Raw genomic sequence first — 27,986 nt, 5'->3', positions numbered from 1 at the left:
GTAAATATTCGAAAATGTTTCTGACAAGCTGGTGGAAGGAGTTTCAGGAGTGAGGACGTTCAACTCGTCGGGGAAGTAGCGGGAGAAGCGCGTCTGTTTCTTGATAAATTAAAATCACGACTGAAAAGTCAAGATGGTTAACGGAGGTGTCTGAATCGACTGTTTGAAACGTATTCAACGCGTTCACATTAAGATGTTGAAACTTAATCAAGAAAATATTGACATAAATGTTTTGTAAAATTGGAAAGAGGGAATCGTCGAAATTAGCAAACCTATAAAATTTCTATGAAAAGCTACGGAATAACAACACGAATGTCGACCATTCTGGTAGCTACAGTGTACGAGTAACGAGTATTTTGTGAATATTTAAAGCAATGTCATTGAATGGTCATTCTGCTTGTATAAACGCGAATGTAAAAGGCATTTTATCTTTCCGTGTTTTAACGAAATATTCGTAAACAAAAGGAGAGAATAATAAAAGGTTGGAAAACGCGATTCAGAACAATGCAGCCAAAGTATTACGTCGGATGTGCGGATGACCACCATTTCCTGCAGAATGAAACTGAACGGCGGAGCCGTATCGTCGTAAGGGTGGAAAATATGAAACGGTGAAAAGCAGTTATCTCTGAAGAAGAAATCGCTCAGGGTTTTACCATGCGGTTGCTATTGGTATAGATTAATCATTTCATCTCTTTTAGGCTACATGAATCATTCTTTTCGAGATGGAATCAGCGAGGTTAATCAAAGTTAATAAAAGTCAAAATAATTGCTAAATAAGCGCCACTGATTTATCTTTATACGACGAACGTGAGAACATGGCCCGTGAATTTTGATATAACAAGAATTAACATATATCCTTATTTTTCAACGAAGAATTGTTTATCAGATTCATACATATTCATTTTCATATTATCAAATTTTTTTGACATATATATTTGCACTTAATTAATTGGTATCTAATAAATATAGTGATATGCAGATATTTTCCGTGGCCGCTGTACGTTGCGAGTATCAAAATATAAACAAAATAAATTCGTAAAAGGAAAACGAGTGGAAGCTTTGATGTTTTGTCCCCCTTTTTATTTTTCTGATATTCGATTGTTTTGCCAACAAAGAAACAGCTCAAACTTCAATTTTAATAAAACTTTTAGGATCTGCAATATAAATCAACCAAATATAGGCCAAGAGTAAAGCTTTAAATTATTTGTTTTTGAAGTATTTCGCTTTTGAATCTCGGCTTGAATATTAATTTCACTCGGCTATTTTTCAATTTCTTTTTCCTTGCCCTTTTTACTTTCCTGCGTTTATTGCTTATAAGAAATTCTTTCATATTCTGGACACGAGACAATGAAACAAAAATATCGTTGAAAGGGACATATTTGAACTCTGAGTTTCATGGTAGAAACCATGGAAGTTTCTCCGACACTACAACACGAAAAGTCGCCATATGAAAAGTTTCGAAGTGAAATAACTCAAAAACTTTCGTGTACCTTTTCTTATATGCGAGTGATATGTAAAGACAAAGAAGTTTACTTCATCAGCGTTTGGACATGTTAAAACACCTAGTGAAGATAGACGGAATGATAGAGTGGATTGGTAGTTAAAGAACCAAGGCAGAAGGAAAAGGAAGAAATGTCGAAGAAGGGAATAAAATAAATGATATTAGAATATAAAAGAGACCAGATCCTTATATAATCCAATTATAAACGTGTCTAGTCCATTTCCAGCTTACTTCTACTTCATAGGAACCAAAGAACCATTAGTCATAAATATTTAAACACCTTGCTTACATTTAACAATATATCGTTCAATCACAAAATTACGAATAAATCGAATTACAATGATTTTCCAAATATTAATCTGTTGTTAATTTGTAAAATTTCGTAAGATTCACACGCTATTATGACAAGTTCAAAATATTCAGATTCTTATGAACAGTAGCGTATAACGTAAAAGTTTCGTTAAAATCGGTTGAGTCCATGAAATTAGAACTCTGCTTGTACGAACGAAGGACAATTGTTTAAAAAAATTTCCACAAGTATGGATAAACCGTATAAGGATCGATATGGCCAGTACCGTCAAATTCGATGAAAACAGCTCGTGACCCCGACGAAACAGTCCTCGGGAATGGCGGCTTGCTCGACCTCAACACTTCGACGAGTTTTTCAAGTCGTTGGTGAACAACCAGCTGATCCAGTTTCCAGAAACTTTTCGATTCTCGTTCCTAAAGAGGAGAGTAGTTCTTCGAGGAAGAGGAACAAAAATGTTTCGTTGCGTCTAATCGGTTTGAAGCACCGGAAGATGAAAAAGTTTCGCCGGCTGTTGTCTCAACGAGAACCTCGAGCATCGAAATTTTCTGGTGCCTTTGATTGGCGATGCTTCTATTTATCGAGAGCAAGGATATCGTTTTCATTCAGATTCATTTGAGACGATTTATTATACGTATCGGTTGGTTTATTAAAAAAACGATTGATAAAATTGTAATAGTCCATTATATTAAAATCACTTTACAAGTACAGAGAAAGGGTACGCCGATCATAATCGTCGCTCGCTCAATGATACTATTCAACTCTACGCTCGCTGTTCGATTGTATGACTCGCTACAGTGACTGTCCTAGAGAGCACGTTCATCTATTTATATCGACCGGTGATATTACAAAAAGTTCAAATGTAACTCCTGTTAACGATTACAAACAACGGCGATAATATTTTGTCTGGAGTTCGTTTACCGTTGAACCTAGCAAACCAAAACAACGTTAGTATTCCAAGGCACAATAATATGAGTCTCTCCCCATTCAAATCTTCCATTGACTCGTGTGCCGCTACACATTTAAAGTTAATTCCTATACAGTGGAACAAATTAACTTCGAACAAATGCCTATAGATGCTTCTCGTCAATAAAATGAGAGCGTTATAGAGAAATATAGCGAACGCAATGTTTAATCACTACTTATGATTAGACCGCAAATTTTTATGCATTTATGCGAAATGCACAGAATTCGTGCAATAAACAAAACTGTCTAAAATATGCACAGTAAATTATTCGTTATCATTTTTAATAGGTAAAACGAATCTCTATTTGGTATCTGTTTCTATAATTGTGTTTAAAATATAAAAGATATAAATTTGTATAAAAATACGCTATCTACTTATGGTCTGAGAAGACACAGAAGTGAGAAAGAAACGAGAACAGCAGAGATAAAAATACTTCGAACCACGTTCCCAATATAAAACTTTCTATTCCTATCCTTGGTTTCTATCATTTGCGACAGATGTTATTTAAGAAATTATTGGTTAAATATAGCAATGAGATCGTGAATACGGTCGAACGAAAGAATCGCGTACTTTCTCGATCGATATCCGATACGAAACTTCAATAGCAATTAAGGGTTGGAAAGATAAGTGAACTGGGTATCGGATCGCGAAAAATTCCTCGTACCTCGCAACGAGGAAACGAAGACGACGAAAGAGTAAAGAAAAAGGAGAAACAAGAAAAGTTTCGTTTTGTTCATTTGAAAGAGCGAACTGAATCGATAAGAATCGCTGTTAAATCGACTGGCTCCAGATAACAGGAAGCTTAGCACCGACAATTCGCATTCACTTGATCTGTATTGTAGGAGGGCAAGATGGAGGATAATAAATAAGAACGAAGGTAAAATTTGGAGGCACTCTTCCGCGAAATGGCTTGTATCCCAGATACTCTAACGGCGAAAACTTTTCAAGAGAATCTTGAACGGTTATATATTTCGCTTATACGTAGAAATCTGTGCAGGATTCTTAATATCAGTGATTTTACTTTGATAATATTATTTAATGATATTTATAATATTAGAGTCACACAGAAATCAACAATCCAGATTTTACAAACTTCTAAATTTTTATTTCAAAGCGCATGATTATTATTTGATTAATATTACATGATTTACATTATGCTTTACATGATTACTATTTAGATAATTTCTCAGAAATTATACGATTGAAACTATCTTGATGAGGTTGATCACTGTCTTCTGAGTGGATCATTTTACAATCAATATCATTGATATACAATAGATTAAGTTAGAATAGATTCTTTTATATGGTAAAAAAGAAGATTCGGAGTTTTAAGGGCAGGTAGAACTTAGTAAATGAAGGAAAGGGATAAACACAGCTCAAAAGATGAACATTTTATGAAAAAAATCGTTAACTCCTCAAAATATTCGTAAATCTTTCATCTAAATAGAAATTTTTCAAACAATATCGAAAAATATTGGCAACACTATTGATCGTGCCCTAATCTCACCGATTGAGAAGAAACGGTATCGAGCATAAAATAAACGATTCGGTAAAAGCATCTACTGCTATTGATAATGGTCCAGAAAACGACGAGTACTAGCATACTACGCTTCTCATCGCAAATGCATTATATTTTTCTTTAATGACGCGGTGATTTTGGGTTTTAGAGGACGTGCAGAAATATTCGTCCTTCGTGAAGAATATCGTTATGTTTGATAATCACGAGGCGATGCATATCATGAATTTTAATCGACGTACGTCAGAGAAAAGTTAGAAAAATCCTTGTATTTTGTACGTGTACTTACAACGTATGTATACTCGATGAAAGTATTGAGGCTATAAAATCGGTCAGACGTTAAGAATTTACGAGCTCACAGGCCAGAAACTGCAATTGTGAACTGAAAAAGCTTTATCTATTGTTATGTGTTGAAATTATTCCACAGATTTTGCTCTCCTTGTTTTTTGTTCTAGCAAAGAAAGTTAATCCCTTAACATCCTATCCGCATTTTTCATGAGTCATATTGGTCAATCGATTAAATATTTGTATTATTAATCAATTATCAAATAGCAATTAGCAGAAATCATACTACGAAAATCAATTATAAAATAAGATACGTAAAAACATAATATATGTCGCCAATATTATCATCGGTTCTCGTCAGAAAGTCTTCTAACTCTCGTAATTTTTGTGGCTGTAATGCCACAAGAACATAGTCACGTTTTAATAACCATCTCGTAACAATATGTCAAATCACGAACAACGCAATACACCTCCTTATTCCAGTCCTACTAACCATAATCACGCAGCTTCCGCCTCTTCTTAAAAACGCCCTAAATAACAGCTACGATAAATTATAACTCGATCAGAATTTTTCTCGTAGCCGAAATAATCCACTAAATAATCACCCTCTGCCGTCCTATTCTCCGGAAGTTTTCGAAGCTTTCGCCTATAGGTCGGCAAGAACCTCCTTTCCTTCGCGTGCCCCAGCAATCGATCCCTTCTCGCAATATTTCTAGGCGTAAAAAGGGCAGAGGCATCGACGACGTGGAAATTTATTAAGACGGCCGGCACAAAGCAACGACAATAGACTGCTCGTTAAGCCAAGGCTCACACGTGGCGTCTCGACAATAGACACATTCTATCCAGAGTATTGTTCGAGAGATTCGTCCCAACTCCTGCCCGATAAGCGGAACTTCGTTGGTCCGAAAAGGGTGAGATCAGGCAAGGGTTGATCGTGTAGCGCGTGCGGCTAGCCACCGGCTGACAAATGGCTCTGTTTACAATGGGTTTAACCGAGCTGCGAGCATCAGCGATTGTGCAGCCACGGTTAGAAACGTACATAATGGAAGAAAATCCCCTTCGACCGAAGATAAGGCTCACTGGCCTTCGGTACCGACGTCTTCGATATTCGAAAACGACATCCCGTTTCCGCCCTATGCCAGGCGCAAACATCCGGCAGCCCTCCACGAGGAAATCTCGAGAGGCTATCCACACGCCACGGGAAAAACTTTTCCTCTCTTCGCGTATCTACCCGGTCATAAGCATACTCGTGTATGCGCATATCTACATCGAGGGCCAATGTTTGTCCGGCTATAACCGTCGATATACACATTTCGCGATTGTAAAGGATGAGATGCCAGTGCTTTTTCCATTTAACAAGATGAGTACTGGGAAAACAGTCGTTTCGTTGCTAGCTTGATGGTTTCAAGCTTGCTAATGTAACATTATGCGGTTGGCTAATGGTGAAAGTGAGTAGTAGGCGAGAGTGTGATGGGAGGTTGGAATTCTTGGGCCACTGGTGTTTTATAGGTAATTAACTCTGTGTCTTGAGATTTCATCTTGTGGCCATGTAATGTGGTTAGGCTATTAGTTCTCAGCGTGTTTCTTGTGAATGCGAAGTTTATGAGATGAGATAGAAGAGTAAAGTATTTTTTATATTCGTTACAGTGGACTGAAAAAGTCCTGTTAGTTTGTTATGGTCATTGTTATGCTTTTGATTATGGTTGTTATGCAGTAATGAAATTATGAATATTTTTAGATAGATAGCTATATTTTTTATTCGCTATATGGAACGCTGATTCTTATTAAAATTGATTGCAGTGAAAATTATTTTAGTAACAATAAATTCCTAAGAAATTATTATTTGATATCTGAAATAGATATATACCTTCCTACCTAGTATGTACCGTATCTTTTTTGTAGGTAGATCAAAAGATTAAGATGCGCGAAGAAGATTTTTAAATCACTGAAATAACAATGCAGATTCTTGCTTCCAAAAGCTAACGAAGCTAAAGCTAAACGAACACGCGTGGTTCAAGTTAGCTATTCAAAACGCGTGTGACGAGTTCGTTGCTCGAAACCCAGCCAGGATCTGCTGAAACGTGAAAATGTCACGAATTGTAGGTTCGAGGAAGATCGAATGGCCCATGCAGAATGTTCGTGCAATTTACCACCGGCGTTGTAATTCCACCACGGATTTCAGACAATTTAAATTGTCTTCTGCGAATGAAAGAACATTATGGCCAAGTCGAGACGCAGAGACCTACTTTCTCAGTAAATTACTATCGTGAATCGCGGACTCCACCTTTAGGATGCAATTTAACAGGAATATAAGTCTTCGTGGGTATCGACGTGTAACGCTCCACCATCCTGAAGGAATACCATTCGATCCATCTCGAATCTCGAACTGTATGGACCGCTTTAACACCCTTTCTGTGCACTCGTTCGATCAACAGTTCGATTTACTTTCAGATATTTAGCTAAAGTATGAGAACCTGATGGCAAAACGATTGTCCTCGCTCGGTTTAAAAGTTCTCAATGATGATTCGATAACGTTCTATCTTACTTGTCTCAAGCTGCGACAACGATGTTGCTTTGTACGATCGTTCTATCTCGGTGATTCTTCCTTCCTCGTAATAAAAATTACTTTAACGAGCTACATGATCATCATAACTAGCAATTCATAACGAGAAACAAATTTTAATCGGTTACAATTATATTAGTATCGTGAAAAAATTTTTTGCAGAACTTCTTAAGTTTTGATTCATCACTTACACATGTTTTAAACGTGTCGATAAATTAAACATTAACGAGCGACCTTCATAAAGATTGTTTGCTTTTCATGCATATGCTTTTCGTAAAGATAATAAGTTTTATCGTGTGAAACATATAATATAGAATATGAATTATTAAATTACAAAATAAAATTACAAATAACTCAACCTAAACTGTCGTGCTCACCAATGATCAAACGAAACCAATGGAGGACTAATTCGATTGATTAATTCGCTTTACATTTCGTAATTTGTGTTCTCTTCTCGATAAAGAAAATTATATACCGTTTATCTGGAAGGAAATTCACAGAAATAAATTCTATGTCACGAAGGATATCCCACTTAAGACCGTGAAATCCCAGCTAACGTGAAATAAAAATGTAAATTCTCGTATCAACGGCGATAAACGGTGCCGCGACGAATAAGTCGGTCGAAGTTGAGAAACGGAATCGTACAACTCCCCTTTCTTCAGCGGCGTAATGTAATTTCTAACGTAGGATCGGGCCGCTTCACTCACGGGGCTTTCACTATGCAATTTACCAGAGTTATAAGGCGACTCCGTATCGAGTATCGACGTATCTATAATGCGCTTTGACCCGAAAAATACGATTCAATCGAACCGATTCCGACAACACGAGTTGCTATTAAATTTCTCTGATCGATCATTTCATCTACACAAGACCGATCGCATTTAATCAATGAACTTGGCCCTTATAAAATGTAGTTTAGGATATAGCTCTCGATATTCAGTCATTCTGATTCTTTCTACGGTTTATATATCTCTCTTTAATCCTAATAAACTATTTGAAATATTATACAAATATCGTTTAACACATCGTGTTCGTTATAATCTGTATTCTAAAAACAAGTCCTTTTATGTAAAAAAAGTCCCTTCAATTTAAAATCCTTCTAAACGAGAATTTACAAAATTTGAGATTATACATTTTTTAAAGCGTTAAGATTTAATTTGTCGTTTTTTTCTACATTTGAGATTAAAACGCTTCGATCTAACAAATATTGTTAATTATTATTTAGCACTTTTCAAGGTCCGATCGTAAAAGAATGAAAAAGGAATAGGAAACAAAAGCACAAATATTATACAAGCAAAAGCAGAAATTCGACAACTGCGTGAAACCAGAACTGGAATCACGATTTGTGCAACTAATGAGAAAACTTCGAAAACAAATCAATCGTATGATATCTAACGTGTATAGTTATTTAACTATCACTTCTCATTTGTTTATTCGTAACAAAGTAATCTCTTGTGCTACGCGTTGTCAGAATGAAATAAAGGTTTTCTTGCAATTTATTGAGATTGCATCTATCGAAGCTCTACCGTAGATATTGAAGTTCCACCTCATCCCCCCCCCCTATCTTCCTGATTTATATCCATCCATTTTTCACTGTATCTGCTCACTTGACAATTTCTTTACGCAAAAAGGATTTAGGAAACGGGAGAATATCGAAAAACTTTTCAGCAGTTTCTTTCCATTAGATGGTTGGATTAATCCTCTTATAGAATATTGTGAACATTATTTTAAATATTTCAATGAAACTGTATCGTTTTAGAATGTATGGCATAAAACTGTGCAAACTTTCATAATGATTTAATATCTCGTCAGTTTTTATTAGTTATTAAATTATCCTGAACAAATTTACGGGAACACCGCTGCCAGTTTCAATTACTGGAAGAGCTAATTTAAATATTTTAGTAATCATATCGAGACACGTACAAGTTGATAAATGTTCGAAGAAGACTGCATAATTGACCAGAAATTCCGACAATTAAAATGAACTTTCCCGTTGCTGAAGCAACCCCTTTTATCCATCGACAGAAGCTAACCATCGAAACTTTGCCTCTAGAAAGTATTCCAACTTTCTCGGGCATTCATTCTGCCTGAAACCTTCCATCCGAGTCCTCTTTTTCACCGAGGGTTAAACATTCACGCACCGGTTGAAAGAATTTCAAGGCTAACATTTCAAATACTTCCCATTCCCACATCGAATTGTTTCAACTCGTACTCGTATCTATCAAAAAATTGTATTCCCTTTCCCTTTCGTAATATATACATAACTTTCTCTACGATTCCATGATAATTACTTCATTTCCATAGCTTGCGTTAAAATGAAAAATTCCAATATTTTAAGATGCACTAAGGAACGCCTGTTTTTCGTTTGAATTTATTCTACAAAATAGAAATATCCTTGCCGTAATAAAATGGAGATTTTATTTTTATATCGGATGCGCAATAATGAAAGGAGCTGATTTTCGATTAAAATTATATCGGCGTCCTGCTTGCTCGATATATTTATAGGCGTGTAAACTAAAAACGAGAGCCGAAGCGTAAGCACGCATTTTAACAGATAATAAAATCCTCCTTCGTATCAGCTCCCCGTGTTCTTTATCCTCTTTCAAGCCTCTCCTTTCATACTTTCCGGCGAGGGTTGATCCCTTTACAAATTATGTAAAATCTCCTGCCTGCGAGGGAGTTTAAATGCACACGATAGTCGACGTTTAACCTCGTTTTAGCTTTCAACGAATTAAGTCTCCCTACTTGTTATCTATTAATCGCGGACGATATCAAGCGCTTTCTTCAAACATTCGTGTATACTACTTCGAATTTTAAAAAGCGGAGAGTTTAAATCCACCATTTATAACTCGTAAATACCTAATATCTCATTCTCATTGCCTAAAGCGCTATTATATGGTAATTAGAACTTTTATAGAAGATGTGCTTTTATAGAAAATTCAAATGTGCAAAGATATTCAAAATAAGTTAAAATACGCTAAAATATCATATATAATATCTAGAGGATTGTGCTAAATACAATGTTTGTTGTGTAAAATACATTTTTCTCTAGGTTCTATTTTTTTTTTTTTTTTTTTTTTTTTTTTTAGTTCACAAAAATATAAATTTGCATTAAAAAGCTGCTATCTAGTGATAGCAAATAATATTGATACGAAGTCCAACACAGAATGTGTACCATTCTAATTTTGCTTGACATTTTCGGTGCTACCGATGCGTTGCGTCCCATTAATTGTAATGTGATTGTGATGCAATTCAATAATATCACGTTTTTGTTTTCGTCGAGTGTTCATAGCTGTCGTCATCAGGTTTAAAAGTAGAATATTGTGTAGCCGTGATAATTATTTGGTATTGTTACTCGTTGTTTTTTGACAATTGATGAACGCAAATGGAGGTAGCGCGAGTGGAAATAACGAAGCTTCGAAACTTTAATTGTGGATTCGAACAGTAATTGTTTTGAAAATATTCCTCTTAAAGTATATTTTCTTTTTTTCTGATTTTCACTGGCCCGGATTTCTCTTTATTTTGTATAAAACGTTCTAGAAACTAATCTCAGAGGAAAAAGGAAAACCCTTTGTCTTTCCCTTTCTTTGACCCCAGGCATGGTTTCCTCAGAGAAGAGGAAATAGGAATATTTTATCCTTTAAAATGCAATTGACGCCACGGTGAAATTCTATAAGAGCTTATTTCTGAAAAATAATATTCACGATATTTTGAAAGGCTCCGATCTATACTCTGTTATTCTATCCAGGGCGAGTGTCCCTAATCGTGTTTAGACATTCCATCCTCTGAACCCATACACATAATTCCTCATTTCATCTCGCAAGAATTCGGAACTGAACATTCATTCAGGACTTCGAATTACGATAAAAAATTATCTCGATTAGAATAACAAAATTTCCACTACGAGAACAAACAACATTATCGTCAACGTATTATAATTTATTACAAACACAGGAACGTTATTTCTCATTTCACCGAACAGAAATTGGAAACTGAGGCTTAATTGTGAAATTTGAATTAAAATGAAAAATAACAGAAATCTCATCCTGAAAACAAATAACATTACCATCTGTATATTGTAATTTATTATACCAGTGTTCGTTATCAAACCACTTGAAACCCAGCGATGTAAACCGACTAACAGAAACAAAACTCTCTATTTACACGCGAAACCCTCTAATTACAATGAGGAAGTAGAAAACTCGTGTACGAACGAAACTCATTTAGCCAGCAGTATTATACCGGTGCTCAATAGCGAGGTAGCGTTACCATCTCGCCTAATGTGCAAAAATTCACCGTAAATCCTGACGAGGGGATCTCTAAAGAGAAAAACAGGAAGAAATAAATGTCCTCGAAAACGCGCGCGGTTCGTTTTTCCAAAGTTCTTTAGCAACGAGACGGGAGGATAAAAGAGAGAGAGGAGCTGAAGGAATCAATTTCCACGAGAGCTGCAAGTCTGCGCAATTAACCATCGAATGCGAATTTTACGGCTCGTTCGTGGACTAGCAACTAGCAGAAATCGAGATTTTTTTTCCATTGCTGGTATTCCAACCGAGCTACAATATCGAACGACGATAGAAAAGCGCGGAGAGAGAGAGAGAGAGAGAGAGAGGAGGAGGAGGAGGAAGAAAACATAAAAAGAGAAAAAAAGAGGGTGAGAGAGAGGGTGAAATGCGCTTGCCGAAGCGCAGTTCATTTTAAGCGCACTGATTGATGAGCGAACCTGCAACCAATGGCTTCCAACCCCTGGACACGTCTGTCTGACAAAGCTCGCTTCTCTAAATTACTCGGCTACCGAACCTCTTTGAAACCTCCATCCCTCGAGATCTATGTTCTTTCGACGATAGAGTTGCTGTAAAACCTGGCTGTAAGATTATTTTATTCCTTGCGAATTGTTCGTAAAACACGATACTTTACGAAAAGTTTTCGTATAAGGGTAGTTTTATTATGTTTTTGAGAAAAGGAACTTCGGCAACGGAAGTTTACTGCATGAGAGTTACAAGTATTCCAGAATCTGTGTCTTATGATACCCTCTACTCTCTCATAGTAGAATTTTAGTAGCGTGTAAGCGAAGTTGTGAATTGTTTTCAACGCCAGAACTATAAATGGTTAATATATATAGATGTAAATATGTTTAAAGTCAATGCAGTGATATGATCGCAATAAAAGTCAACATGAATATTAAGAAAAAGGTTGCTCGCTTTTAGTAGTAGCAGAAATAAAAAGACCACTGGCACTGGGCAATTTGAGAATCTTGAGAAAGATACATTCTCGTTTCGAATTATCTGGTAAAATTTCACGAAAGCCTAAAGAAATGATTCCGATACTTCTCAAATGATCCCATCGTTCCTACAGATATTTCTGTAGTATTCAACTTTGTTTTTAAATATTCAAATAACTATAGCATGAGATATAAGAAACATTTTCTAAGTCTAGATAAATTCTTCTACGAATTACTGTTTCAGAGTTGAGAACATCAAGGTGCAAACTAATTTCGTTGGAATGTTGAGAAGACATCAGAAGAACAGAGTGGAAGGATGAATCCGCTCTGACTTTGAATTCGAATCATTTTGGCTCACTGGGCGCGGCTCATTTTCCGTATTGATTAATGGAACGACTTGCAAGTCACGAGAACCCCAGCGAATTTTCTTCTCCTGACTGACATCCCATGTAGTTTCGACCCTTCGATCGAAGAAACGACTAAGCCGGAAGTACTTTCATTTTCACTATTATTCGAAGCGGAAATGAAACAAACGCCTCTTCATTTATTTTTTCCTTCCACTCGATCTACAAACTTTTCGATTCTCGCGAAGTTCTTGAGTCAATTATTACAATAAATGAGAAACTTCTCTTCACAGAGACTTTTACTTAAGGAATAATCCGATTGACAGATTACGAAATTAGAAATAAACTTCTCGAAGCAAGTTACACGATTTATCATTGTCCCTGACACGCCCGTTTTTCAAGAAGCCCCTAAATTATTCCCTAAAAATTACGTCAAAAAATTTCCAATTAAAAACACGGAACCTCGATGAAACGTGAAAGAATTGCAACGCGCAATTTTAAATTTTAAATTGTATATAATCGCGGTTTTTGATGAAATCACACGCACGTTGAATGCACCAATTTCATTTAAGGGAAATTATAAGAACCGATGCATTTTCCAGCAACAAAAACTCGGCGATGTAATTTGAATGAGTGTGCTTATTGTCATCCATTCGCCTAACACCCTCACCAGCCCCTGGTATTCTTCGAGTGGCTGCAGGAAGCCGGCGGACATTAATGCGACGACCATGCAATCAAAAGAGATTTATTTCTCCATCCCCCTCCTATTCGTTGTCGGGCAACAAAGGATCATGGGTAGATGGTTTTAATAAAATCCTAGCTTAAACCAGACCTGTGGGACCTATTGTCGGCTCGAACGAAAGAAAACTGGGGTTGAGAACAGGGGCGAACCTAAATACATACTTCTCTTCTGTCGAACCTTTTAATTCGGCTTAAAAGTTTCCAGGTAATCGACGACGATAATCCAAGAAGCGTGTACTAAATACCACGGTTGAATAAATTATCGATGGAATTTTACTAAGGCCGAAGGTTGCCAGTTCGTTTATTTTCGTGCTATATTAAAGAATCGATTACGTTACCTGATTGGCATTTCGTTGTTATCAACCTATTCCTACGACCAATTTTTATGTAAGTAAAACTCGTCGTAAAAATTGATGAATAAATTTGTAATATTCTCGCCGCCATAAAATTCGTCGATTACTTCATTAGGAAAGAGGAAACAACGTGCGTAATATTTGAAAATAAATAATGAAGTCTTCGTAATAGATTCCGGCAGTTAATCTTCTATTACGTTCTCTCATAAACTGTGAGAGAAAGATGCTACGACATTCGTGAGCAAATTACGCTAATTATGAATGACATTATTCGTAAGCTCTTTTATTCATTAGCTCAATTCAAAAAGTTGACGAACCTTAATATGATGAATATTTAATCCTCCGAGATTAATCCTATGTCACGTGAAAAGAAAAAGCCTCAGCTCTAAAGCAACAAACTCGACCCTCTCTTTCATCTCCAGGTTACTGTTCATCTATCATATTTTAACTTCCTTAGGCGATAAACTCGAGTGGTTAACTCATTTGAAACGTAAACCGCGATGTGAAGGGTTTCCAGTTGCATAAAAAAAGCATCTACTGAGAAGTTTCAGATATTAAGTATAATATACTGAATATTTCTCAAAGGATATTTTCGCTTGCATCGCAGTGAGATAAGAAACGCTGCGGTGTTTCGCTTATTGCAACTTTACTTTTAACGTCTTTATCTACAGAGCTACGATATAAGAAAAAATTTATTTCGATGAAATAGATTTATAACAATCTCACGTGACTTTTCGAAAATTTACGAGACACACCCCTAAATCAATGGTTTGAAATTATTCGAAGATTATTTTTAACAAAAGTTGCAAAATTGTATCAAAAGAGATTTGCCTTTCAGATGGCTAATATTCTTTCGCGAATTTTAACAAGATATCAAATTTAATGCAAAGAGGTACATAAATACGTGAATTATGTTACGTAAGGAAAATTCCAAGTCTAATCGTTGAATATTGTAGAATTATAGAAAATTATAGGTTTCTCAAGTAGTTCCGTCTCGTTGCAAATTAGAAAAAAATTGTATATTCATATAAGGGCTGATCTTATAACTATGGAGCAAATTACTCATATGTAACGACCAATTACGACTACCCATTATGTTGCTCTATTTATTATGTAATGTTTATCGCTCTCCAGAGCACAATCCGTACCGTGCACATTATAAATGCAAATGAATCGCCTACATTGTTCCCCGAATATACGTATAATATCGTACACATACAATAAGATCGAATTTTATTATAATAGTATATTACAACTCTAAAAAAAATTTTAGATTCATGTTTAACTATATTCATAAAACACAACCTTTTAAAATAATCTGCTTCGAGACCTACGCTATTAATGAAAAATTATCATTAAAATACAAAAACTAATACGGAATAATATTATTCTACATATAATAAAAATTATATCATTAGATTTTCACTACTATCGCAAATTTTTCGTTATTGAATAAATGTTTCAGAATAAGCAGAGAATAATATCTTTAAAGTTTTTTGAAGACCATAAAATCATCGTAAAATTGTTCAATTAATTCCTCGTGCTTCTATCCAATCTCTATCCATTAAAAATTCTTAAAAAGGAGAAATTTTCCTGTTTCAAATAACGACTCATTTTTAGTTGTCCTATACAGCTGCATCGATAGTTTAGCAAGAAAGAAAATTTAATTTGCTTTCATTCACATTCTTTGGTTCCACTACTACATTACAAATGGAACGCCATCATAGTCGCGTTATCGATCGATATACACTACTGAGACACACTCGCGTGTTCGCTAATAATTTAGCATTCTTTAAATCCAAAACTTTGCCAAAGTATTTCGCAATCGTGATTTAACAAGGAATCAAAACAACATGAGAACGCGCCCTGGCAAACGAACGAACTTTATATCAGCCTTGAACCGCGATTACCCTTGTATGGACAGCCCCAGTTCGGTCGCACTTTCCACGAAAACTTCTGTTTTTGCTGCACGTGGCCGTGACGAACACGTAAATCTTTTCAGTCACCTCAAAGTTGTTCGTTGTTCGTGTTGCGACATATAGGATGAAAGGATTGAATTAAAATATTCTTCGACTACGAGAAATTTTCTAATTTGGGAAAAAGGATGAACGGAAAAACCCTATAATATGTGAAAAAGAATTTGTTATGCGTACCATCGCAAATTCGTGCGATTTCTGAAAAAGATTCTCTGCTCGCTATAGCCTCATCTTGGCTATAAAAAGAAAACGTAACAAAGAAACCGAGAGAGACGTCTATTCTCTGAAATTTCATTTTACATTATCCCTATTCGCGGACTTTAACCAAAGCATTCGTTCTCTTGTGCTTTCCCTCGGTATTATCCTTCGATTTGCGAAAACTCGTTAAGCAGCCGCGTGTTTTTCCTTCCCTCGACTCCGGGATTCCTTATTACCGCGTAGATAACGTGGCTTTTACCAAAGGTGTTAGGGCGACAGAGCCGCAATTGCGGTTGCCACGTCGCCAAACGTTCCATGGCGGTATGTCAGGTCGACATACTAAACCACGAAGTTCACTCTCTAAACCGCGATCCCCGTACTTGACGATTTACCATCGCTATGATGTTCTCGACTCGCCATAATTTTTTAACCCGAACAAATGTTTAATTACACGTCTCATATTGCGCAAAAGAATTCTTAAAACTTGCAGGTGAAATGATATAAATAGTAAAAATTAACAGTGCCAGACTTACTATTGAATTATGTACGAAACGCAAATCACTAAGAAGTTATAGAAATCTATAAGAATTATTGTTTCGTTTACAACTTTATTAAATTATATCAAAGAATTATTCAAACACAACACAAGCTACTATTTACTTCATCACTCTTGAAAAATAGTACGATTTAATTTCGTACTATGTGGTAACTCGTCAAATGAACAATGTAAAAAAAAAAGGGTAGACAAAATTGAACTAAAAGTTTAAAAGCTCATCGTCCAGACACGCGGATCGGGCGTTTCATCGGATTTCGTTTGTCTACGAAAGACCGATACGACGGTCGAGGGAGGAAATTCTTTTGAGCGAATAGGAAACTACATCCCTACCTGTTCTGTTGTTCGTCGACAGTGACAGACGGGAGGGTTGTTAGACGTTGGCCGAGGCAACGGGGTTGCTCGCCCCGTCGCGATGCTCACCGGCTCTCGAACCGCTCGAGAGCGGCCAGACCCTCTTTCGCGTCCTTTGATCTCCCAGCAACCCCCAAAACGAGCACTACGCCATGCTCCTCGGTCCTGTTCAATTCTCCCCCTGCTTCCTCCTTCGGCCTACGCATGCCAAGAATTCTGAAACCAACACAGACATACCTAAATACCTGAAACCAATGAATTTCTCCGAAAATGCGACAAATTTGTTATAGGCGAATCTTAGATAACATGAATAGCGTTCTTTTAAGTGAAAATAAATTCTTTGGACTAGGATTCTGTTTTTCTCAGATTATTTGACCTTCTGTTTCTATAGACGTTACATTGTCATTATAGCCTTAAGAGCTGGCTATATTTTACGAAAATATGTCAAAATGAAGCTCTAAATTCCGTTTGTTTCTTGGACTAAGGTATGAGGAATTATTAATTATTATTTAATATTTCCTGTTAAAATTTTGTTTCCGTAGATTTTGTTCACTTATCTTTTTTTCCAATTATCAATTCCTTCAATACTTATAATACGTAAGTGTTTGTTTAATTGCATTAAGTTTGCAGGGCGTGGAAAATTTCTGCTTTTCTATTTATGATAAAAGATTAAACGTATAAAATCCAGCTTCGCAATATTGCAGTGGTGTAATCTCAAATTAATACGTGATACACGCGATAATATAAAAGTAGGTTTTATAGTATCAATAATAATTCGAAATTCAGATGGAATGATAATTTTAACATGGAATTGTTTAATGATATATAGAATTTAAAAATCGCTCCTCTATAAAAAGGGAGGAGACGTGACTTATTTTCACCTGTGGCCCTCGTATTAAAATTCAATTTCCTCGATTCTCATTTTCTTGATATATCAAAGAAGCTTAATATTGCACGAGACGATTGAACAGTCGACGTTCGATGAATTAATCGTATCAAAAGTATCAACGTATTTGTAAGACCGTCATCGTTATTGCTCTTATCTATGATACGTCCACAAGAAACTTGTCACATAATAACAATTATTAACCCCTCCTTTGTGGCCCATTTCATCATCCCGTTAATGTCCTTCTCGTTAATATCCACAAATTCCACGTGGCTCTACCATACGAAGCATCGGCACAGGGCCGTAATAACTGTCAGGTGCGGGAACGTAATTACCAGCAGCCTGTGAAAGCAACACCGGTCGCCAGTTTCGAGAGGAAGATTTGTTTTGTCACCGCGTCGGGAATCGTGACGCCTGAAACGGCGAGGATTCCGTGTACTGGAACACCATACGGAATCTTGAAACGCCCGGAAACGGCCGCAGAATTTCAAATATCGTAACGTGGAACTATACTTCCATCGTAACAAAACAAATAAACGAAACGTGTATTTGGCGATTCCGATGGAAGCAGAAGATTTGAATTATTTCTCCAATACTTCCTTTTTTAGAGAGTGGAAACTATCGGACACTGACGCCCATAGCGTTTCAAATGTCAAAGCACAAGAATGACTAACTTATTATCCTACTTTTATTCGGACGAGAGAAGTAAACAGGAAAGATTTATTTGATGATTGCAATGAAAGTTAAAGCGTTGAATTATTTTCTAATTTGTTTGCATGGGGGTGAAAGCTTCTTTGTACCAACGCCCACGGAACTTTAAATGTCAAAGCGTAAGAAGTCTCCTTAGTTATTCTGCTTTTATTGGGACGAACGAAGCAGTTATTCGATGAACGTAAGGGAAGCTGGAGGCGTAGATCATTTTTCTAATTTATTTGTCTAAGAGGCAAGAAAAAGACCCTTTGGAAATATTAACATACACCAGTATCAAAAATCACAAAGTAGATACGACTTCTTAACTATTAACTACTTTCATCGAATAAAAGAAAATTATTCGATTGTATGAATCCTTTCATTCTGAAATCATCTACCTATTTTAACTATCGCGCGAATAGTGGCAAATAATACGATCATATACTAAAAGGAAAAACGTATTCTGCTAAAATAAACATTCCTGACTGTTCCAACAATGCAATATTTGAAATATTTTTATCTTCTCGCAAAGTATTACACTTCGCACGAGAATATACGAACCATTATGATATTTCACGATGCTAAAATATGCGTGTATACAACCTTCTTTACACCATAGCCACAAATGTAAATCATGGGAAAAGCCGAATATTTAATCGATTTTATCATCGTACAAGCAGTTTCATTAGTCTAGCAGCCATGTTGCCTAACCACACACCCCGTTAAAGCTACATTTTAGAAAGGGGTTGATACACGGGTAGATTAATATTTCGGTAAAATCATGGTTCACCGTCGGTCTTAAGTATCAGGGACGGGGAATCGGGATTAACATAAATTCACGTAAAAAACCTAGGCTCGCATGTTGCTCAGGTATCACGCGATACCATGTTTCTTATTAGCTTCCACTATGTTCCTCACACGAATCACAAGCAACGATTCTCTACCTTTCCGAAAAGCGTGTAATCTAATCTGGCAAAAAATTAATAACTGTATCATTACGGTTGTATGTAAAGACTGTCCTTGTTCTATGATTTCCTTCTTTCAAGAGCAATTATGACACCTTAAGTTATTTTACCGGGAATAGGGGATTTCAAGCGTACCGTGCATCGGCGCAGAAATCCATTAGAGTTCATTTAATCCAAATGGTATCCTATTATAAATCAATCCAAACCTAACATAAATTGCTGAATCTGCGATATTAACCTAAATCTAATCCAAACTGCACCTAGATTAGTTTTTTTAGGATTCACAGGAAATTCATAATTACATTTGCAAGAGCTATCGTATGGAAGAATTACGATAACTAGAATAAAATATCGAATAAATTATTTAAAAAAGCTTTTATCACGTAAAATACAAAATACAAGATACGATCAAATACATTAACATTAAATAATCTAAACTAAATCTTATCGAAATTTGACCCAAACTACTAAATATCCTACCTATGAGCCAACAACACCAATTTTATCACCAAGCTTTTATCACGTAAAATACAAAATACAAGATACAATCAAATACATTAACATTAAATAATCTAAACTAAATCTTATCGAAATTTGACCCAAACTACTAAATATCCTACCTATGAGCCAACAACACCAATTAAAACTTAACTTACGATATCTTTGCGCCAACCAAAATTAACTTAACATAAGCAAACATTTCAGGGAACGTCCGAAGCGTATCTAAATAACGAATGCTCGTCAAGAACCTCTATCAGAAATCTTAACACACCGGTTGGCGGTCTTATCGACCAACGTCCCAACATAACTTCCCATTACGTTTAAATCCCCTTGCGCCCCCTAAGTTGGTACAAAACCGCAGGGTACGATATAAAAATTTATCTGGTTGGCAGCAGATTTCCAAAGTGTAAAAAGGAGAAAAGAACAGAATGAAAGAAAACCCTATCTGTCTCAATTCCTGCACGCTGATGGGGCGAAGCAGAGCCAAATTGTTGTTTGGCTGAAAACGAACCCAACTACCTCATCCACAGGCACACGAGCCTCTCGCAGAAAGCTAAGAACGTGTTCGTTAAACGATGTAACTTTTATCGGCGAGCATCTCGACTTTGCAAACTGAGTTGTTACGACGAGGACAGGCGCGTCGCCTGATGGGCGCGAGAGGTTGGAAGAGGTTCGAAGTCGTTTAAACTTCAACGAGGGTTTGACGCCCGGGCACCACTTACGCCCCAATTGCCCGAAGCACCGTCGCCGGCAAAAATAAAGCGACATCGCTAGGAGGGTTTGGGATACATTCATCGCATCAGCGCCACGTTTACACACCTTCAAGCGCCAAAGCAAATAGGGGCGGGTATAATCCGAGACAAATGTCTCGGCCATCCCTCGCTGCAATTGCCCTTTTAAGGATAACTGAAGGTGTCATAGTGGATCTTGGCACAGTGTGTTTAAAGCACACAAGGTGGATTCAAAAGGTGTGGAGATTCGAAAAAATAATGATTAATGATTACAGACTATGAATATGTAAATGATGATGAGCGACGATTATGTAAATTGATCAATTAGAATCCAGTAGTTGAAGCCCTGTTAGACCTGAATATTTAAAGAAACCATGATTGCTAATTCGTCAATTAGGATTATATATCTCAAGCTCTATTAAACCTGAACGTTTAAAAAAGCCATTGATTGAATTGAGCGACTAAAATTGCATAAGTTTGACGTATAAAAGGATTGAGAAACTAGTTCTACTTAACCAAAGATTAATAGACTTCACTACACATAAATGCAAAGTCACATATTTAATCCAGCACAAAGTCAAAGATATCCATCTTGGCTCTAAAGGGCTTGTCTGACAAGGTTATTAATGCATACTTAATCTACTTGAAGATTCCAATGACTGATTCTATATCAAAGTTTTGGCAAAAAAGCGACAAATTTATGAAACTATCCGATACATTAACCTAATATAGAAATACCGAATTTCTATTGTTTTAATCAGGCTCCAATTTATTTTATTCTTCTATTTTTATTCAAGATATTCGACGACACACATCCGACAGTTCTTAATTTGATAATTGCTAATGCGATACGGAGAATAACGAGATGCTAGTGAAATATCAGCACGAATGCACGCTCGAATCTATCTTTTGCTATGATAAAATTCAGCTGACGGAAATATCAATGGGAAGCGGTGGATCGTAAAGTCGCGCACTTCCAGTGATCGAGCACATCCGTGATTCGAATTGGGAATAGGATCAGGTTGGCCGTAAGCCTCACGTTCTACATTGCCATTAATATGCAATTTGTCGCTGCTAATCGTTCTTCTCTAGTACGTGAAAAGATAGTAACCAATACCCATAGGATTGATATGGTGATCGATATCGAGCGCAACGAGTTATCTGGGTTTAATCAACGAATCCATATGGCCGATGTTACAATGCGATTCAATCAAATTTCGCTGGATATTTCAATATTGGTCGATTGAATTTTCTAGGGAAAATTCATGGACGCGTAGATCGCGATCACGTACGCAGTTTCCTCTTAAAAACTCATATCGTTACTCTCGACCCGTGCAAGTTTTCTACGAGTTTCGGTTGGAAAACGACGGAACAATGGCCGGCTTCGCTATGAAATTTCATTGCCCTGGATTATCAAATATCTCGCGCGATCGTTCAGTTATTAACAACAGCACTTCTAGAACGTCTTTACGATTTTCCAGGCCGATATTTCACGGTATACGATAATTATCAGGACTAAAGCATCAAATAGATTATTCGATCGTTATTCAACCTGCAAAGAGCTTTTATAAAGAATAAGATAAAACTTGACAAACCTTTAGGAAATTATTAAGCCTGATTTGAAACTTAGCACGAAACGGTGTGCCAGAAACGTAGCCGGATGACGAAAATATTTCTTCGGCTTAATTCAACTGACTGTGTTCGCGGAGTGAAATTCCTAATGGCATTAAGGTCTTACAGGCACGTCCTAGACCTGTCTAGAGATATTTCACGCAGGCCAGGATAATTCATGACCACATCCTGCAGAACCGGTAATATTCCTGGTTTTCCCGTGACACCTTCCACGATGTAAATCACTCCCCTCTTTCCACCTCGCCCCTCCTCCCCCGATCCCTCTTCTCCTCTTTAAACCAGTAAGGCAAGTAAAGTGGATGGAAAACTCCGGATGTCATTTTTCGAAAATAATTCCCAAACCGTGCGTTCCACACGGCTGTGGCGTCTTTTCCATTAAAAAGTTTGATACCGTGGATTCGGTATTTCCAATCGATGGAAACGGGAAGTTTGTCATTCCCATCCCGAATACGAGGATGAGCAGATACCAACGAGGTTGGAATGTTAGATGAAGGGAGAAGCCACGGCTGACGGACTGTAAAGTATAGTCGACGCAGCCGTTTCAAAGCTTCCGTTCTGCCTGCTAATAATTCATCATCCCTTTTCTCTTGGCTTTTATTCGGATTACGGCTACACCGTGACAGGTATTTGCCCCATTTGTTCCCATGTGCTAATTGGTAGACGAGCCTTCCTATGTTTCGCTGGGATTGAGAAGTATAGATGGAGAGATACCGTTCAATGAAATTTTCGTGTTCATCCAAGGAATCGTTAAAGTAATATTGATTACGCTAGCCATAGAACATTCGGAAGTAGACAGATTGAGATATAAATCTAATATTTTTGATGCTGGTGGTGAATGGGTTTCGTGTGATATATGACTAAAGTAAGGAAATATCGATGGAATTTGGAAACGGTGATTATCGTTGTTTTAAGCACCGCTATTAAGGATACATATTTAATCTGTAAATCGACTAAAAAGGTTTTAGCAATATGGAGCTACATAGATAGCAATGCATGGAATCTTTAAATCGCTTTCGTATAAATGACAGCTGTAATGGCTTATCATATTCTTCCTCAGTTGTCCTCGTATATTAAAATTAAAACAAGAAAGAACACTCGTTACACATCTTCCAATATAACGCACCCTCGCGCCATTAAGTAGTCCGGAGCGTATCGGAAATTTGCGACGCGAGTTATCAAGTTACTGCTACCATTTGTCGCAACAACGCCGATGCTCTATCGATACAATTGCGTAATAATTTGAACGATTATTTTAATACAAAATTCAGAAGCTTAATAGAATCCCTTCCGATGTTGTTCGCGAAACGAACATCGAATATCTTTTAAAATATTCTTCGATATAATATGTAGAAAGTATAAACTCGTTGTTATAATCTTCGTATGCATAGCTTTTCCTCAGCTCGAAGAAGAAAGGGAACGAAACTAAACTGTTCGAGGGAATGTTCTTGCGAAGCAGGCAATTTCGAATAATTAAAAGTTTGACGCTGAGGAACAATTTCACTGGAAGAAAAAAAAATACAGAAGTTGAAGGTTGGTAATATTGTCAGGAGAAAAAGTCGAAAGTTGAGAAGAGAAATGATAGGAGGCGGTAAAGCGAAATGGCACGCCACCGTTGAAAAGGTAAAGCATCCCCTCCATCTTTCTTAGCATACAGGCCCCATAGAGCACCTGTGTAAAATACACGTGTGCCGCGGTACGTGTATCAATTTCGTGAGAAAGGGGGCAGTGATACCACTTTGCAGCGCGCATCAAATCCATTCTCCCTTCGAGCATTCTCATACATACTTACATAACATTGATGAAACGTGCATACGTGGGAAGAAACCACTATACCGAAAGACTAGACGAAAACCGAAACGAGATCGATTCTCGTCCGATCTCTCAAACTTCAAGATTAAAAAAATATATTTTTAAACGAAACTACCATCGACATTGGGAAGACGCGCAAGGAAACGTTTTTATTTGTTCTGAAACTGAAATATAAGCATCTCCTATACTGCTGAATATTTTTAAAATATCGATTGTCGTAACATCAGTCAAGCCCTTAATTTCTTACAAAACGTTGTGGATTTATCGCCTAATGCGAAGTATTTTCTATCTTTATTTTGTTTGCTGGCTCCTTATATCCGTATTTCTCTGTACACTTAATATGGTCTAATTTTGTAATTTTGATAATTAATATTATTTCCGTTTAGTATGAAAATAACTAACGTGCATATAATTACGAGGTGAACATCTTCCTCGATTACCGTACGAGTAACATAAAGTTTGCTAAAATTTAATTAAATCTGCTTTGGTTAGCGCATTCGACGGCGTAAAATTTCACGCTTTAAACTTCCAAAATACTGGTTTATATTAAAGGAATTTATCGTCGAGCTTACACTCGCATTATTACCAGCCGAATGTAACCTGTAATTACACGTAAAAATTGTTTAGACGAAAGCCATAAGGAAATTCATTAGCGACGAGCCCACTGAACATTTTATAAAAAAAAAAAAAGAGAGGAGTCGTAATTTCCGTCGGAATATTCAATTAAATCCCCCTGGGAAACGTAAACGCGACAAACAATGGCAATGCTCGTGTCATGAAAACCACCGTTGCTGCATTGTTACGAACTAACCTACCACAACTTGCTCGACCGTGGTTAAAATCTTTTCTTTGCTTTAATTAACCGATTCGGTAGAAGCTGGAATTCTACCTTCGTCGAAGATCCTTCGTGCAAGTGAAAGTATTTCGAACTGACAAGTTGGAATAGCAGACAATATAAACAGCAAAACGTAAAAGAAATGCTTTAGAATTTTTCGATCAATTTCACGCTTCAAAGAAAGGTGCTTGATCAAGTGAATTTTTAATTAATACATGCATAATAAGCGCAATAATACACGCTATAATATATACGCGAATCAAAAAAGAAATTCCGCGAGATATTTCATAATTCCAATGCGAATTATATGCGAGATTTGAAAGTATAAAAATGTTCGGAATGCGCATAGTGTGCGAAAATATATGAAATTCCTCTGTCGATTATCGATCTTTGGCAAAGGGGAAAAGTAACGGGGAAGAAAAGCACGATACTTTGCCATGCCCGGCGGAGAAACCAGGAAAGAAAAGCTTTCTCGTACGTCGAGAAATAGAGCATCGAAAAGTTTCGCTTTGCCGTGCAATTCCTTATTTTTCAGATTTATTCGCGCGAACCACAGAGTGAAAAAGTATTTTCATAAGGAAATAGCATAAATTTGTGGTCGCCACTAAATCAGCCAAAATAAAGACCGTCTGTTTGTCAAGCACTCAGCATCTGCGAAAAAGTTTCCTGGTAACCATTAAAACGGCCTATCTCATCAACCGACAAATATCTCACTTGCCATCGAGCTTTCACCATGGACTAGCTCATCTGTGCTTTCACGTAGAAAGCTCGTACTTACGTCTTAAATAGAGAGGTGACCATTGAAGAGCAATTTTAAGAATTTTAATCTACCAATACCACCTTTTTTTACTTAAATTCGGAGTAGAGCATGTGCATTTGCTATCTTCTTAGTATATCTAAAAGCTTGGAAAATTTTTCAACCACACCTATACAATATATTTAAACCCATGTGAAAGAAACATTCAAGCTTCCACGATCAAGAAGTCAACAAAAATGTATAGTATTCGCGCATGATATTAAATCGTGAATTTACAAAAAATATCAACTTCCCCTAGTTACACGACAAATTATTAAAGAAACACTTAATCATTTACAATCGACAAAATCTAGCAATAAGTTTCTCTAACGCAGTATTCAAATGCAAATTTATAAAAATTCATTCTCGTTCCTTGCACGATTACACCTTTTATTAAGATTATCAAAGAAACGCTCAATTCTCCACAACACAATATTCCCCGAAATTAATAACGCCTACATAACAGGCCTCGATTAATCACAGCAACAAAGATATCTTCCCAAAGGCTAAATATCAGAAGATCAATATCAGACTCTTTTTTTCCAACCACCAGTTTTTTCGATCCTAAATCACCGACTGTCACGCGATGTTCGAACCTTAACAAAGCCCCCCTAATGTATAATGTGTTTGCGAAAGTTAATATACTCACCAGAACAAATGTCTGAATAAACGGGGATCTAAATGTCGTTAATACAAATGTCGTTAAAATACAAGTAAAGAGATAGAACTCAAAAAATAAATATATATCTAGAAAATAGAGATTTGTTTCACTTATTGAAAATTGTAACGAATACGCCTATTGCACACTGTAACGATCGTAGATACTCTACTTTGCATATTTTACGTACTATTATACATCATATACATTTCCTGCATCTTGAAATCTTCATGTTTCTAAAATTTACCACCGACTTTCTACAATATCCTTTATAGTATTACGAAGAATGAAATAAACGAATTTCGAGAAACTTGGGAGATACTACCGGCTTGCACTCGCAAATTATTAACAGTTCACGAAACGCCCAGCATCTGTATCCAAGAACCACCGAACATGGTCGTTCTATTGAAGACAGTGTTGGTCGGTTTGCTCACGGTATCTCGGCAACATGCAGCTATTACGTGCTAGCGAGATGAATTATTGGAACGACCGCTATGAGGGAAGGTCGCATAGATGGAACGGCCACGTTGTTCGATTTGCCGTTGAATAACGGGTGTGCAGCTCGTTCGTTCGCAATATCCTAATGTCCTATAGAGTTCTACCAGCCCTTCGATAAAACCTACTGGCCAACAGGATCCATGGATCGTGTGAATGCTAACTCTGCCCTCACCGAACTATGCGTCCTACATCTGTTTGCTGCTTCCATGTATGAATGCCTATGAATGACGTTATTTTAAGGCGTGATACCGGCATTGCCAGGTAATTTTCGTGACAACCGTGTCAGAAAGAGATCATGCTAAAGATATCTCGGCTCTACGATCTATTAATTAAAAGGCAATGAATATTTTACCTTCAATTATCCATGTTGCGGTTCACGGATTCTTATAGTTGAATCTTGCTCTCATTTTGCTACAGAGACTTTTAATATTTCAAAAGAAGTATTTATTATTAACAATATTCCAACATTCTAAAAAATCGTCAGGTTGGAACAAGATATACTTCTATATATACTGAAATATTTCGACGGTAGTCATCCGCGAAGAAGGGAACAAATTATCTCACGTTACGGAACAAGATATTGCACTGCAGGTACGGCGCGTAATTAAAATATCACGGTGCAGGTCTAAAGAAAAAAAGGTATACTAACGTGTAATTACAGGGGAAGAGATAGCTAAGAAATAACCATAGCCAATGGAAAACGGGGCGCACTAATTTGCCAGACGAAAGCGGTGATCAAAGTTTATCTTCTCGCAGTTACACCATCTGACTAGCCTGCTGAAACATAAAAGTTGCAAGAAAAGCGGTGTTGACTAAAGGAAGGAACCGTTACGCGAGTTTCGAGATCAAGAAGCTTCGGTTTCTTCGCTCATGTTCGAAGGCGAGCTTCATAATTCGCCAACGCTCGAAGTTGCGAAAAAAAGGGAGGGAAAAAAGAAGAGAGATCGCGAGATTCTCAGAAATTGGTAATAAACAGAGGAAACAGTCCCTTACGAGAAAGTTTTCTAATTATGGTTAAATCTTGCAGCCAACCCGAATCGGCTTAGTTTGCAACGAGGCTTTCACCGAGTTATAACCAAATTTTCAAGTTAACTGCGAACGAAACT

General features: G+C 36.8%; 1 protein-coding gene across 4 annotated transcripts in view; it reads right to left on the bottom strand.

Moving 5' to 3' along the window:
- Window positions 1-27,986, bottom strand: part of LOC100644578 (inactive rhomboid protein 1) — a 284,993-nt gene that overhangs the window by 237,954 nt on the left and 19,053 nt on the right. For all 4 annotated transcript variants that reach the window (XM_048412097.1, XM_048412099.1, XM_012316503.3 and 1 more), the window contains exon 3: window positions 16,859-17,095. The gene's annotated coding sequence lies outside the window, so the exon portion shown is untranslated. The remainder of the gene's footprint in view (window positions 1-16,858; window positions 17,096-27,986) is intronic.

Source organism: Bombus terrestris, chromosome 14 (assembly GCF_910591885.1).
Source record: "Bombus terrestris chromosome 14, iyBomTerr1.2, whole genome shotgun sequence".
Classification (NCBI taxonomy): Eukaryota; Metazoa; Arthropoda; class Insecta; order Hymenoptera; family Apidae; genus Bombus; species Bombus terrestris.
Note: the sequence above shows the minus strand (reverse complement) of the source record. Positions and strands in the feature narration are given on the sequence as shown.